The sequence below is a fragment of the Amblyomma maculatum genome, chromosome 1, assembly GCF_055883805.1.
Source record: "Amblyomma maculatum isolate TAMU_Amacu chromosome 1, ASM5588380v1, whole genome shotgun sequence".
NCBI classification, from domain to species: Eukaryota; Metazoa; Arthropoda; class Arachnida; order Ixodida; family Ixodidae; genus Amblyomma; species Amblyomma maculatum.
This window is the reverse complement of record NC_139344.1, coordinates 129,731,997-129,748,644: the sequence shown is the minus strand read 5'-3', so window position 1 is coordinate 129,748,644 and position 16,648 is coordinate 129,731,997. Positions and strand designations below refer to the sequence as shown.

Below are 16,648 nucleotides of genomic sequence, written 5' to 3'. Positions count from 1 at the left end.
GAACAAAGCAGCCGTGGGCTGCTTCTGCGACACCTTCAAAGTAAGCTACCGTGGTGCCTTTAGCGATGCGTTGCCGTTCGTTCCCGAAGTTCGTAATCAGTACGTGAGCTAGACCATTAGTAAGATGAACTATACCGCGTGCAACACAGACTCCATGATGTAACAGAAGCTCTATGTTCTGTTCGGCAACACCGGCAGCACAGGACTGATCGTCGCACCTGACTGCGACGAGAGCAGACGAACGCGGCGGCATGAATACATCCGCGTCAACGATGCGTAAAGGTGCGTGGCGTCTTTCTGAGTCAGCGGTCATCGTTTCAGGCGTCGAAAACGTTACAGTACGGCGAGGAACATTAATAATCGCCCCATGCTCACGTAAAAAGTCCATGCCGAGTATGAGATCCTTGCAGCAGTGTGGCAGGATAACAAAAACGGCTACAAAGGCTGAATCGGCGATGGTTACTCGGGCAGTGCATCGTCCGATCGGTGTCATAAGGTGACCGCCAGCAGTACGAATTTGCGGCCCCAGCCATTCAGTTTTCACCTTAGAGAGCCGATCTGCGAAATTTTTGCTTATTATTGAGAAGTTTGCTCCGGTGTCTACCAAAGCTGTTACTGGGTGTCCGTCGACGAGAACGGAAAGGTCGGCGCTAACAACTTGATCGGCTTGAGGTTGATTGGGAGTTTCGGATTCATGTGGCGGCGGCGGCATCCTGGTCACAGCATCGGACTGAGTCGTCACGGGGGGGTCTTCGGGATATCGGTTCCGTTCGTCAGCAACCTGCCCCCCTGAGGTCGCCGCCTTCAGTTTCCCCGGTGTGGGCTTGGCGACCGGCGCCTCGGCGCATCATTAAAATCACGGCGGCTAGGTGACGAGTAGCGCGCGGGAGAAGACTGTGTACGGTTGCTCGAAGAGGTTGCACGGGTTGCGAGGTATTCCTCGATTTCTGGAGGGCGTTCGCCGACCCGGGGACGCGGGGAATCCCGAGAAAAACCCCGAAGACCGAGCTCACGGTATGGACAACGACGGTACAAGTGGCCGGGTTCTCCACAGTGGTAGCACAGCGGCCGTTGGCGAGGAGTGCGCCAGACGTCTGCCTTCCGAACCGGTGACTGCATGACGGGGCTCTGCTGGGGCGGTGGCTGGTAGGAAGGCTGGTAGTATAGTGGCTGAGGAGCGGACGGCTGTATGGCGAGGCTCTGCTGGTATGGCGGCTGGAAGGACGGTTGGTAGAACGGTGGCTGCAAAGTGGGTGGCGGTTGTGCTTCGAATCGAAGCTGTTGCGCAGGAGGCACTGCAGGCCGACGAAGAGCCGCTGCGTAGTTCATAGAACGTGGCTCCGACGGTGACTCAGGCGGGGACAATGTCTGACGTATTTCTTCCCGCACGGCTTCGGTGACAGCCACGGCAGTCTGGTTAGGCGATCCAAGGTTGAACTTGAGGAGCTCCTCGCGAACTACCTCGCGGATCAGCTCACGCAGAGAGTGATGTCAGTGGATCCGTTCAATGTGGCAACACTGCTGAAGGGCTGACCACAGGCAGACTCCGTGCGCCGGTATCTTTGCTGCAGGGCTCGCTCAATGAGGGTAGCTTCATTGATGAAGTCCGCGACGGTTTGAGGTGGACTCCGAACTAGACCAGCGAAGAGGGGTTCTTTTACGCCCTGCATCAGGTGGCGCAACTTCGCTGATTCCGTCATGTCGGGATCAGCCCGTCGGCAAAGACGCGTCACGTCCTCAGCGAACATGGCCACGCTCTCGTTTGGTAGTTGCACACGAGCTTCTAGGAGGCGGCGTGCGCGATCACGGCGGTCATGGCTGGAAAAAGTGTCCCGCAGCTGCTGGCGAAAGGAATCCCAGCTTTGAAGACTGGCTTCCCTATTCTCATACCATGTTTTTGCGCAGTCCTCAAGGGCGAAATACACATTGTGCAGCTTCTGAGCAGGGCTCCACTGATTGAATTGCGCCACTCACTCGAACTGGTCGATCCAGTCGTCGACATCTTCCCCAGTAGCGCCATGGAAACTGGGGGGCGTACGAGGCTGCTGAAGCAGCAACTGGTGCTGACTTGCCTGTGCCATTACAGAAGTCTCGAACTGCTGATCAGCTGGCGTCGGTTCAGGTAGAGGAGCGAACTCCGGCGCCAGACCTCGGAGGCGACGGCTGCAGCGATGAACGGGTGTCGACACGGGCGGAAGCCGGTTGGGACTCGATGAGCGGCTGCGAGAGGCCCGAGACATGTAATTCAAGGCCTCACCTCCACCAGTGTAACGTAGCCGTTTAGGCCCGTAACCAGAAGGTTGGTTTTAATAGGGGGGTTGACCTAGAAGGCACAGAAGAGTAGGTCCAGAGAGCACTGAGAGACAGCAGCCGACTTCAGCTTCTTCTCAAAACGCCACGAGACCACTTCTTCCAGTCCGCGCACGAGACTCTCGATGAGCTGCCGCCTAGCGGCTGCTGTTGCACACGCTACAATATATATATATATATATATATATATATATATATATATATATATATATATATATATATATATATATATATATATATATATATATATATATATATATATATATATATATATATATATACTGTGAGCCTTATGCGCATCTTCTTTCATTTGTACATACCATCATCATCATCCCGCGGCGCCGGCTCCGGCACGCGTCTGGGTTCATGATCGGATTAAAACGCTAGACAAGGCATCGCTGGCCTTGCCGTCACGACCGTCTCGAACTAGTCTTCTTGAGATATTGTCACGTACACAGGGATTCAGGGTACCAAGGATAGCAAGGGGTCAGCCCAGACACAACGGCAGCTAGCAGCACAGACGCAAACGCGCAAGTTTCGTCGTCCTTTCAACTTCGTCCTCCTTTACTCAGTCATGCGCCACCTGGCAACGCTAGGTGGCAATACCCCCCCCCCCCCTTCCGAAAAAAAAATGAAGACGGCCGGTAAGAACGGTGTGAAAAGTGAGAGAGTGGTCACAGCAGTATCCGGTGGGCCGCGAGGGCTCCTGGCCGGGAACAGCTGCTGGTCCTACGTGGCAAAAGGGAGCCCGAAGGCCCGGTAGCCTGTCTCCAGCCGTCGGCGGTGGGGGCCATGTGTCGGGCACACGCAAAGGAGGTGGCCCAACGCTCCCGTGTCGCCGCACGAGGGAAATACAAGGGAAGGGTAGGCTGCGTACGTCTGGGTGGGCGTCCACGAGCTGCCGGTGCGCAGGCGCAGGAGTAGAACTCGTTCCCGGCGGGCAAGCTTGTCCGACGACTGGTGAAAGGCCATGAGCCGGTCGGGGTGGAAAGCCTTTACTAAAGCCTTAGTGGGGTGAGGCCTGGAATAGTCAAAGCTATAGAAACACCGGAAGTTAGGGGTGACCCGTTAGTGTGGGCCGCTTTGGAAAGGGTGTCGCCTCATCATTGTCCTGGATGCCAGTATGCCAGCACTACCTGGCCAGTGCAGCAAAGCCGGCATCATTTAGAGCCTGGACACGAGCTCGTAGATAACAAGTCGAGAGCTGGGAGAGGAGGGGGGCTTGGCCAAAAGCGTCAGGGCCACCCTCGAGCCGCATAGGATGGCAACGAGGCCTAGGATCGAGCTAGCCTCGAGGTAGTCCGCCTCCAGGTGGAGTTCCGCCAGTTCTAGTACAGTATACCTGTGCGAGGAAGTCAACCTGTAGGAGGTAGACATTCCTGTGGGGCCGTCATCGCCGCTGCAGCTGGCCCGTGGAAGGCAGCACCCAGCCGTTGGTGAAGATAAGGGTACTCCATTTCCTGTCTTTCATGGGAGCGGTAGCAGCCTGGTCAAGGGAAGCAGCAGAGGAGCGGCACTTGTTGATCCCATCCAGGTCCAGAGTGACCTGCAAAGGGAAACCTGTTGACGACGGAGGCAGAATCGAGTAACCTGAGTTGGGTCCTATTGTGTCAGTAATATTGGGATCGGACAAGCTGGGGAGACCACCGCGTCGGATCTTAAGAACGGCGACCGGACAAAGGAGAGGAAACGACCAATTTGCGGTCCCTTCAAGTGTCGAGCATCGCTATGGAAAGCGGACGTGCATTCTTCTATTTCTTCCTGTGGTGGGCGACGGGGACAGCTTTCGGCTAAGTTGCCTCGTTGAATTCCGCCGGGCGGCGTCGGGACCGATGAGCCAGCCCAGGTGCAAACACGCGCGGCGACAACTTGCTGACGCCATCTGCGCCGTCTAGACAATCACCTCCTCACCTTCAAGCCAGGACCAGTCAGAAGGGCGTGTCAACGAGAGCGAGCAGTATTGGTGCGCGTATGTGAGAGTGCGGGAGAGTGAGGTGACAAAGACACTCCCTCAGAATCTGGCCGGCATTTCATCTGAGGAACATAGGAAATCAACCCTATAAAACCTGGCGACAAGTGTGTGTCGAGGGTGGTAAAAAGGAGACTGTTCCTCTTGTCAGTCTCCCACTAATCAAATGCTACCATGTAAATACTGTATATAAAAGTTTCCCATCTCACTTCAAAGTCAGTTTCCAGCCGCCTCGTCCTTTTTCAACCCTCCAACAACCAACCGGGCCTGCACCTCGTAACCTGGGTCACGACAGTAGGCAGCCATCAGGTGTCCTATCCGAGAGTGCGGGGCACTGCGTAGCCGTACTAGGAGGGCGGCTTCATACGGAGCATGGTGAAGACGGTCCGCGTGGGCGAGACCTCTCTGGAGGAGCAGCGGGGTCAGCGGGTAGACATCGGTTTCTGCCACTGTTGCCGAGATCTAAGAACTCTGCATTGCTCCCAGCATGCATCGGATCTATCTCCTGCGAGATCAGTCCAGGACATTTACCCTGATGAACCTCAGGGAGACAAAGGGAAGGGCACAGAGTATGGTAGATGTGGCCGCCGCCTCGAACAGTCGTATAGCCCAGTACGTGGAACAGCTTTCGCCCCCATTGTTCTACTCGGCCGACTCGATTCAGACGAACCAGGTAGGCTTTGTCCGCTGGAATCCACGTCAAGTGGTGGTCAGTGACAAGACCGAAGTATTTGACCTGACGCTTTCAGGGAAGCTTGGTGTCGCCGATCTTGAGTGTGGTTGCCCGAGCCGGGGATCATGCTCCTAAGCGGTGGACCATTAGGGTCTCTGACTTTGTGGCTGAGAGCGTGAGACCTTTGGACACGAGGACTGTTGGACCGAGTCGAGAGCTCGCTGCAGGGCCCGCCTGGTTGATACTATTTGCCGCTTTGGAGCCCGAACCCAGTGGGCCTTGTCATCGGTGTAAACCGAACACAGGGCCTTATGACGTCGACCGTGTTTGATGGCGCTCGTGAGGCCAGTCAGGACTAGGCTTAAACAGGAAGGGGCTGAGGACAGATCCTTGGGGCACTCTGGTGGTGATTGGGGTGGAGAGAGCTGAGGGTGTACCCGGTTCGTATCTGCATATACCGGTCAGAAAGAAAAGCCGTTATCAACCTGCGCAGGTTACTGCTCACCCTCAGGTCGTCCAGAGCCTGATGGATGGCCTGATGAGGTAGGCTGTCGAAGGCCGACTGGACTGTTCTCTCAAGGAAGGGAGTATATGTCATATCATGAGTTCTGTTTCGATTTCATGAAGTTCTTGCTTGTGGATTGGATTTGTACTCCATGTGCATCTCTGTTTATTTGTCTATTGGCTATCTTTGGCCGCATGTACCGAACACATAAATATTGTACTTGTTCAATAAACGCTCCTGTGCATTTTGGACGGGGTGGACAGCTTATCGAGGACCGCGTGCAAGGCAAGGGCAACAACGACGACGCAAGAATCGGGAAAGGTGCTGAACTTTTTTAGAAATAATAATGTGCGGCTGATGCAGGCTGATAAAGATGGAGTGTTTGTAATTGTCTCGGAAGGTATGTTCAGTGACAAGGCCGGACAGGCAATAAGGAAGAACTTTAAACAAGTTAGTAGGGGAGTAATTAGAGTAAAGAGCAAGGCTCAAAAGATGTGCATTGAATTAGGTCTAGATCGGTTAGCCAAAGAGATTAATAAATGCAAAGGGAACTCGCTGCAAGTATTTTTCTCAGCAAAGACGCATAAAGTAGATGTACCGTTTAGGACAATTGTAAGCGAAACAGGTACTTGGCAAAAACAGGTAAGCTTGTATCTGAAAAAGCACTTACAAAAGCTTCGAGTAAGCGATCCGTTCGCTACCAAGAATTCGAAGGAAGTTACAGCGTACCTGGAACAAAATAGAAACTTTGGATACATGTTCTCTGTTGATGTGGAGGACCTTTTTTATTCGGTTCCTCACGACGAGCTTCTATTGTCTGTTAAAGCCTGTATAGAAGAAAATGGAGAAGTGTCCTTTCAGAACTCTGTGGGTATGAATGCAGACAATTTTATTACTGTTCTTGAATTCTACCTTAACAGCACTTTTATAGAATATGACAACATGTTTTACTTACAAAGGCAAGGTATTTGCATTGGATCTTGCGTGGCGCCTGTTTTGTGTAATATTTTCTTATCCTATATTGACCGCTCCCTGACGACTGCATTAGAAGGCATGAAAGTTTTAAAAGTGTACAGATATGTAGACGACTTTTTAATTCTCTTAAAGCAGGATGATGGGGATTTTACTGAGTTGACGACTAAAATTTTAGAACAGTTTAAAATACTGGGTAAGGGCTTGACTTTCACGCATGAAGCCCCCAAAGCAAACACCTTACAGTTTTTGGACTTGCAACTGTCCCTGTCCAATAATAACCTCTGTTGGATGTACCACCCCAGGGTAGCGAAGGATCTTCTACCATTTGAATCGGCACACTCCAAGACGGTCAAAAGAGGCATTGCTACCCATTGTCTTGAGTCCGCACTCATGAAGTCATGTGTGCACAAAATGAGTGAAAGCTTCGAAAACCAAATGTCTCGATTGGAAGCGGCGGGCTACCCCTGTGCGATCCGGACGGCAGTAAGCGAAACCCTGCTTCAGAAGCTGAAGGGAAAAGCGCGCAGAAGGGCTCCAAACAATGGTACAAGACCGGTCGTGGTACCTTATATGCATAAGGTCGCGCACAACCTGAAGAAAGTGGCCGGCAGGTACTCAGTACCCATGGTGTTCTCGGCACCAAAGAAGCTAGGCCAGCTGTGCTCACGCACAGTAAAGCAGAAAGGAAGGAAAGGTGGCTGTACCATAAAACATAAGAAGCCCTTTGTCAAATGCGCGACAGGTGTAGTTTACACCATACCACTGACTTGTGGAAAGGCCTACATAGGCCAGACTGGGCGCTGCATAAATGAGCGTGCAGGGGAGCATGAACGGTCATTAGGCGATAAACATATTAGCACAAATTTGTCTGAGCATTGCGGAACCTGCAAATGTCAGCCAAGGCTTCATGAGATAAAGATTCTTGGCAGGGGCAGTAGTGCCAATGCACGTGAGATTTTGGAAGCGTTTTTTATAAAGAACGATAGTAACTGCGTTAGTGACGCATCAGTCGTCCTGTACAGAAATGAAGTAGCCTTTTTGAAAACGGCATTTAGAGTATGAAAATTAGGCACGTGTGACTTGACCGCTTGGACTGCACGCTTGAGTTGTTTTTAAATCGCGAGACCCAGGGTCAACTGATTGTTACTTGCCTTGACGACCTGTCCTAGGTGATAAAGTAATGTTTTATTTTACATTGTCTAAAGTTTTAGGTTTTGACTGCTTTGCTTCGCATAGATGACACGGCCTTTGCCACGAGAGATTGACTGTTATTGATACAGGTTGTTCGTTAACTTTTGCCCTGTTCCTTCTTGTTGTTAAGTTTTGTTTGTTTGTTTGTTTTTACTTCTTTTGCTTTGCATACTTGACTCTGCTTTTGCTACGAGCGATTGACTGCCTTTGCTTCACATACTTGACTTTGTTTTCTTTGACTGCTTTTTGCTTCGAGTACTTGAGACTGACTGCGTCTGCTAAGGTTCTTATCAGTTATTTTTAGTTAACCTTGTTTTAAGGTGTTTGTCATACGTGCTGAGCCATGTCATCCATGAATTCTGGTAGCGGAGGGGTGGAAAACGATTGAGCTATGAACGCTTGAGTTGCCGAGAGTATAAATTTGTTCCCTTTTTCCTTCAATAAAGAGTTGGTAGTTTGCGCTCGTCCCGTGATACGTGTTCCTCTTACTTTTGTGTCGTGTTTGTTGCGCATTTCACCATGACTACAGTAGACATTCACCAACTAGCCCGCCAACAGCTCCTGTTAAAGCATGCTCCTGTAATCGGCGCTTACGACTGACTCTCGGCTGCCTTCGTCCTGCGCCCCCCCCCTCCCCTCCCTCCCCCGGCTGATACAACGCCAACCCTACAGTCCTCTGTTAAGCCAAAGCACTGCGCTTTCCTGTGGCTACCGCAAACTGCTTTTATCCAGAGTCCGAACCACCCCAGCAGAGCTTCTGCACCTCGGCGTCCCGACCAGGCCTGGCGACCAACAGGGAAGGCGACCATTTGGAAGACCTCTGACAGCCACCGCTCTCTTTGCTAATATTGAAGGGAGCTGGACCATTTACACTGTAACTGCAATTACCGTCAGGTGGGCCTGCACGATTCATGCCTAACCCACCTCGTCCTCATTAGGGCGAACGACTGCAAGAACTTTAGACGTATCTCACCGGTCCTTTCTCACCACTCGGTTCACCTAAGCGCTAGCCCCAATCGCCTTCTCTTGAGTTTTTTCGCCGGACCGCCCCATGCCCTCAGAGCCAATCAGGCCCAAGACTCCCCTTCAGCGACTAGAAAACTGAGAACACTGACCTCTGGAGGTAAAGGTGAAGGGTGGCTGTTCCTGGCCCTACGGGGCTGTGACGGTAGGTCAACGCCGCTTGCGGCGGGGGCTAGCCAGCCACCGAATTTTTATCTCTTGTAGGCCGCCATTGCACCTGCCACTGCTTAGGTGGTGGACGACGGCTGTTGCGGCGCGCGTCTTTCTCTCCCTCTTCCTTTTATTTATTCTCTATTTTCTCTTCTGTCCGCATGAGACAGCGGAGGTGGCTCAGCTACAGAGCCAGTAGCAGGCCCGTGCACTTTCGTTTCCTTCTTCCGACAGCCACAACAACAACAACTGACCTCTGGAGGTGGGTGCAGCCGCTCTTGCTCACACTTCCGAGCATCCTCCACCGACGCCGAGTACTACAGCTGCCACTCTGCCGACCTTCGTCGATGATACCCAAATTACTCTCCCCAACCAACTAGTGTGTGTTGACGATTATGCGGTTAGTACCCTCGTGGACACAGGCGCAGATCGCTCAGTTATGATTCAGGGGCTGGCCGCTGACTAAAAAAGTGATCAAGTCATGACACGGGTCATAGATCTGTATGGCTGGTGGTCATTCATGGAGATTTCCACTGTTCGCTCCGGAGCAGGTTTTCTTGATCTGGGAGGACGAGTTCTAATACCACTGGTCAACCACAACAGGTTGCGCGTATTCCGCTGGTCCTTTGGAGCAACTGTAGGTGGTTTAGCTCGATCCCACGACAAGAGTCAGATCTAGCCGGACGTCCTAGTAGGTGATGTGCCTTCCGAAAGTTGCGAGAAAGTTGTGGTGGTTTTTAGTGGTTTCATAGATATTGGCAGAGGACACTGGGCATCACCGTTTTTTGCGCGCGTGTGTCTAAGTGCGCGCTGGTGGAAGTGGCAGCGGTAGAATGTTTGGGAGTTGTCTTGGTGCTCGCAGAAGATAGCAAGTAATCCTACTGCAGAGTGAAGCGCATCTCACCGCGGCAAGTGACTGATACCACAGGCAGATCGAGACTTTCTTGGCTGCAGAAGATTTATTAAATTTAGCGTCTCACTTCTTGGACGCACTTGCCAAGTTAAATCACCCGTAACGGAGCGGCTTAGCAGAAAGAGGTGACTCCTCTCGGATTTTTTTTTGTTTTTTTTTGGTGCGCTACAGGAAAATAGGCAGACACTGCTTGTCACCAACGTCTGGTGCAAGCGGAATCAGATCGATGCGGGTTGAAGGCAGGAGCCAGGACAAAGCACCAGGCTTGGCATTTCCAGAAATTCGCATGGGACTCGCCGTTCGCGGAACCACTGCGAGGCCCGTGCGGATTTCTGGGAAATGTCAAGCTTGGTGCTTTGTCCTGGCTCCTGCCTTCAACTTGCGTCGATCTGATTCTCCTTGCACCAGACGTTGGTGACATTTCAAAAATCCGAGAGGCGTCACCTCGTTCTGCTAAGCCGCTTCGTTACGGGCGATTTGACTTAACACGTGCGTTCAGGAAGTGCTTGTGGTGATCTCAACAGCGTCTGTCGAAAAATGTCAACAGCCTTAAGATTGTGCGAAAGCGAGTTGCAGAATGCCCCACTCCCACCTACTCATCAATCGCAACATATTTTTGGCTAGAATGCGGCTTCAACTTCCGGAACCGGCTCATTTTTACTTCCGCCGTGCGCTCTGCATGTTCCGCTGGTCGGCCAAGGCTGATTCGCTCTGTTCCGATTCGGGCGCTCAGCTCCAATTGACCAGTGGAAATCGACATCGGTCACACTGGCTAGGAGATGAACTGCTCCAGTTAGAATCCGCGAGACTACTTTTCTGGCGTGTTTCATTGTTTTGAGTGAGTGCTCCAAGAAACTAACGCTCGGGATTGACTTCTTTCGCGTATATAAGGAAGTTACTGACCTCCGCGAGCTTCTAGTTGCATTTTTTTATTGCTCGAGCGATCCCGGCCAACCAAGATGAAAATTCCGTCATGGCTTTTGCTGCGAACTGCTAAATGCTTCATCAGCGCCACGTGTGCCCGCCTCCGCTCTGCTCGTCGTTATCACCAAGCGTCACGGCAGCCTCTGCTTGCAGCTTTCCTTTCGTTCTTCTTTTTCTTTGGCTAGGTATAAAAACCCAAGCCACACAATAAACCTGGTTCTTTCTGCCCCAGCCATCAGCCTCGTTGGGCTCTAACGGGTTCCGCCGCCGACCCGTTGGCAGGCGTCCGCCGGCCGCTGGCGTTTGTAACAGCTTTACGTATTTTTCGAAGTTCACCTATAGCTTCTAGAGCCAGTAAGTTCGTCACAGTTGTCTGTAGAGACAACCGTACTTTTAAAGAAGACATCTCTGAAGGAGCCGCATCCGTGCTATACTTGGGAGGATACTTTGTGAAGCCTAAGATATTGTTGCGCTTCGAGATGGGAATACTGACCTCCCGTTACAAACTTCAGTTCGGTGCATCATAGACTGCCTCGGCACAGTGCAGTTGCTTATTTCGAAGACACGACCGCTCCCAACGAACGCCGCGCCCTCTGTAAGATTTCCGCCGACGCTCAACATCCAGGGCTTCCTCTCACAGGCAACGTTGACGTTAACGCAAAGTTGTTGACGTCTGAGAAGTCGCGCCTTCCTGCCTTCCGGCATTCTTTCGCGGTCTGTTTCGCTCTGTCCCCGAAAATAGGTCTGACGGGAATCACCAAGCATCGCATTATAACCAACGACAATGAACGAATTGTGAGACAACACCCCTACCGAGTATATTCAACGGAAAGAGATTAAATTCGCAATCCGGTTCAGCAGATGCTTGACGATGGTATCCTACAGCCTTTAGGTCCTTGGGCGTTTGCCGTAGCGCTAGTGAGAGAAAAAGATGGGTTGTTTGTGGAAAAACATTTTTGCGTATCTACTAAGCTGGACAAAGTGGCAAAAAAAAAAAGAAAAGAAAGACGTTTATTTTCTTTCCCAAATTGCTTCTTTCGATTGTCTTTACCACCCACGGTACTTTTCCTCCATGGATTGCGAAGCAGTTATTCGAAAATTGGGGTTGACACACGCGATCGTGAAACGACCGCGTTTATAACTCCAGGTGGCTTATGGGAATTTAAGGTGCTTCCATTCGACCTGTTCAGTGCCGGCCACATTTCATGACGATACTGTCATATCTGGCCTGAAGACAATCTTGCCTCTTCTACTTAGAGCAGGGATCTCAAACTCATATTGCTATACAGGTTACATAGAGAAAATTTCGGTCCTCACGGGCCACGAGCCGAAAATTAAATGAAAATAACAACAGAAACAGGTGAAGTAAAAGCAAGAATTTACAACAAGAGATATAAATATAATAGATACTAACCAGAAAATAAACTCGGTAAGTATCAAGAAAATAAATAAAAATAAACCAGAACGTCTCGTTCGCATACCACACGCCTCCATTTTTCGTCGCAAAGAAAAGCAGCGCGTGCTCGATTCTGCCATAGATACCAAACAGGCATCACGATGGCTCGGAGAGAGCTACTAAAAGGGTACAAGGATTAATATGTAACACATTCACTTTAAAATAAAGAAACAAAAAAAAATTAAACAAAAAGATTTGGAGATGAAAGAGAGAGCGGGTTGTCCGGCTCCTTACTCTGGAAGGCAGCTGACGTCCGTCCTAATTTAACGCAGATTAGATGTCAAATTATTTCAATTTCACAAAGAACGTGCGCCCCCTGGGACGAGGCCATGTAGTTGATTTTATTTGGAAAATGAGTGGTGGTAAAGCCGACTCGTGAAACTGACAAATGCTTTCGGAACAAAGGCTGAAATTTTTGAAGCCGGAGGGCCGCTTCACACAGCTCCGCAGGCCACATTTCGCGCACAAGCCGCGTGTCAGAGACACCTGCATTAGTTCATCACGTATCACTGTGACGTGCGACCATGAAACTATATTTTTGAATAATTTCCGTCGCATATCTACTCGATCTATAAATTTGATATTTCAATACCTCTATACCACTGAATGGCCTTGATAGCAAACGCACGGAACAAAATAAACCTAAGGTGTTTTTGTGACGGAGTTGGTGGTTTACCCTCAACGCGTTAGGGGAAGTGAACCATCATCGTAGCACGCAGCAGTATCACAGTCATTCAATGCTCACTAGCCACGAAGTTTCGTAACCGCATAGGGAGCTTCATATGCCGCTTGCGACACCGCCATGGGATGAAGGCCATCGTCGGAGGAGCTGAGGAGACCTTCAGCTATTGATGCGGTAGCGAACTTGGACGTTTACTCCATTTTTGCGCCTTCGTGTAATTTAATTTTGGGCGTGGTACCATGTTGAGCACTTTGTGGGCATTACCGTGGTCTTTCAGCTACACAGACACGATCGAGAAAGGTTTCGTTGGTTTCCTGCTCCAGCTAACCGGAGGTGCGGAGGAAAACGAAGCGGACAGTATATATATATATATACGCTTTCCTTGGCCTCGCCGACTGTTGGCTTCTTTCCTTCATATATATATATATATATATATATATATATATATATATATATATATATATATATATATATATATATATATATAACCGCGACTGAGAGCACCACAATCACTGCGCTCAAATGCGCTAGTCACGTGGTATTATTTGTATTTCGCGGGCTTTCTTTTGAGCCCGGAAAAAAAGATACACGTGACATTTTCCTTATCGCAATTAATGGAATGTGGGTTTCTGAAGGTGCTCTACAACTTTCCAATTCACAGTTTTAGTCTAAGGTGAATATTTATTAAATTAGAAAAATTAACATAATTAGCCAATTAACAATTTGCAATAAAAAATTGCCTGTAGTGCGCAAGCAGGCTGGTAGTTGTATGCAGCTGGTTTCACTGACCTACCTCAAATACATTATTTTGTAACCCTTGGTTCAAGTTAGCTGGGACACCCGGTATATATATATATATATATATATATATATATATATCGAAACATACGCGTGCTTGTTAAAAGCGTCCAACGTTTTCAGCCTTCAAAATAGCCGACACTCCACCTCCCTTCCGCGACGAGTAGACGTAAGGCGAATTGGAAGGATTCGTGAGTGCGATTTTGGTGATTATGGAGAGCGAATTTTCAAGCTTTTTCAAATGCAAATGGCGCTATACTGTAGATACGTCAATAGTGACAAGAGATCCACAACTGTTTAAGTCGCAGGGCGCGAATACAATTAGCAGGAAGCGCGGGTAGTGTGACACGATCTGCCGAGCAATGCTTAATTCTGCCAGTTTAATTAATGCAAACGTTCAAGTACTTGCCACTCTGATGAAAGCATATGCGATTGGCGGGGAGCGCCGATCGCACGCGGTGTAATGTTTCCCGAACATGCATTCGCGCAACTGATGATTAAAAAGGGCAACTGATGAAATAGGGGCGACACATTGTTTATGTAGAATAAGGCGAAAATTTGTTCACGTGGGCAGCCGGCGCAATTGGTTGAACTCCATGTATATAAGGGCTTATTTAGCAATCCCGCCACCTGCGGCTTAACTTTGGGTTTGCATGCCATCTAAACACAAAACATTCAATTCAATAGTTGACTAAGGAGTTTTATTTAATTACATTTCCAATTAGAAGATATTTTGCAGTACATTACGTCCGCCTCGGCCGTGAATGTTTAGAATGTAGCTCTTATGCGCTCGTTCACGGTCACGAGCCAACGAGAGTTTCTCAAAAGAAAAAAAAAAAGAAGAACCGCGAGCTCTGCGCCGCTCGCTCGTGGCTCTGCTTTTTCGTCTTTTGAGAAATTCTCTTTGGCTTGTGAGAAAAATAGTGCTTCGTTAGTCGTAACTGCACTACACGCAAGCGTCTCTAAAATATTTGCCGCAATATATCGCAAAAAAAAAAAAAATGTTCGAATTGCTGCGATCAAATTTCGCATTAGGTATCGTAAACATATTTAAAATTTTTTTTTCCAGAATAAAAAGCTTTCCTATTTTGACCCCCCCCCCCCTCCCCCCCGTCTTTAGGAATTCTGGAAAGTGTTCGCTGAAACACCCGCTATTATGGCTGCGCAATTTACATTTTATGCGGAAGTTGCGGAATTTGTACTACCGGGTACCTAACGGTTTTCCAACGGGTGGAAACTTTCCTCTGGACAGGTGCTTAAATTTTCTTGGGTAAAATGCCCGGAAAAAGTGTCCTGGGCCAAACTTTCGGTGTTTCTGTAATCATGTGTAATACAGCTCGTTTTCTATTGACTTTGATCCTGAAGGCGGTGCAAGAGGCCATCGCCAGTTGGGAATTCGGCGCTCCACCATGCGGCCTAATCCAGGCCTGGTACGTGGACGCCAGAGTTTGGCCGAAGTAAAATTTTCTTCGCTTGGCAGGTGCCTGGTACTCTCGCATCGAATGGGATATGTGGTGGGCATAATAGTGAAACGTTAGTACGGGCAGCAGGATGCCGGAACGGATTCGAACATGGGTCCCGATCCGGACGCCACGCCACTGTCAGCTGAGTGGGGATAGTTGATGGAGGAAGCACGGGGTCTTCTTGGGCGCCTGTACTTCGCCAAAGTCAAGGGTGTCCGTACTGAAGGCGAAGCGTGATCAGAGGTGGTACAGCAGCGCCTCCAGCCCTATTCTTACGTCCGATGGTAGTGGTCCGGCGTATGAAAGAATACATCGTTCTGCTGCGCTGGGCCATATGACGGCGAGGTTGCCAAGAGATGAGCAAAAAAAAAAAAAAAAGACATCGAAAACATAAAAAAAAAGGTTCTTCGTTACCTTATTTTCGTTGCCCGTATGAAGAAGAATAAAGTCCAAAAGTTTCAAAACAAATTTCTTAGATATTATTACCTCACTGGGCTCTGTAAAAGTTAATCTGAGCTGTTTGGGTATCTGTTAAGTACGTTGAGCCTTCCACACGGTGGCAGCGTTTTTGTAGCAACCAACCGCAGACGTCAGCTGCATGTTGGCTACTCCGCATTCCCTCATCATCTGAGTCATCTGAAAGAAACTGGTCGCAGTTCGCTGAAGAGTATACGAAGCTGCGCAACAAGCTTGAGGGAGTGAGGATGCAAAAACGTGTCTCAAACTTAAATGTGGTGAAAGGAACAGAAGAATGCATTTCCCTACCAAGCAGTGATGAGCCAGGCTTATGCAATGCTTTGCATGGATTGGAGTTTATGCAATATGTCACCGCCTTTACCTAAAGCTTGAAACATCTTTCCTCTGGCACGAAAATATAATTTATTGCTTATTTCTGAGTTACAAATGTTGCTAAGGAAACTGTGCATTTTTTGTAGCCTTATGTCTACTGCATTCACTTGAGATTTTCTCGTTATTCCTAAACCCATTACTTCATCTGTGCCACAGAAGGCGCCACATACTCGCATGCCACACGTTGTTTCATCTAGCGCTACACAACAAACATCGTCGTCTTCATCTCAGGCTGCACAGCAAACATCATCGTCTTCATCGTCGTGCCCAGGCACAAGAGCACTATGCTATCGCTGCAGCTAATCATGTCTCGTGTAAAGCTGCAACACACTCTCGTGCTGTGCAGTAAACATCGCCGTCTTCACCAAGTTCCAACTACGAAACACTCTCGCGCTGTGCATTGATCATCATCGTCGTCATGAAGGTCCTTCCGCGCCGCTCCTTCATTTAACCTAGGCAAATACGCCACCACGTACGCCATCTCGCTAAAGACAGAAAGCGGAGCCGCGCCAAAAAGGCTGTCGAGACCGTCGAGCCGTTGCCAAGCAAAGGGCGTAAACAAGCCAAGATCGAAGCAACAGCAGCGACTGCGGCTGTGGCCAATGTGTAACGCTCGTCAAACTTGGTTCCAGGATGGTTGAACATCTGCAATTTTTTCTTCCAAGTTTTTGCAATTGTCATAAAAAAAAAATGAAGAAAACCTGTAAAGAAAACTTTTTTTCCGAGCTTTTAAAATTTCTTGAAATTTTACGTGTCAAGGTTGGTGA

General features: G+C 49.3%; 1 pseudogene; it reads left to right on the top strand.

The window, feature by feature from the left end:
• Positions 1-4,766: 4,766 nt before the first annotated feature.
• The window catches only part of LOC146203908 (uncharacterized), a 44,236-nt pseudogene continuing 32,354 nt past the window's right edge, over positions 4,767-16,648 (top strand).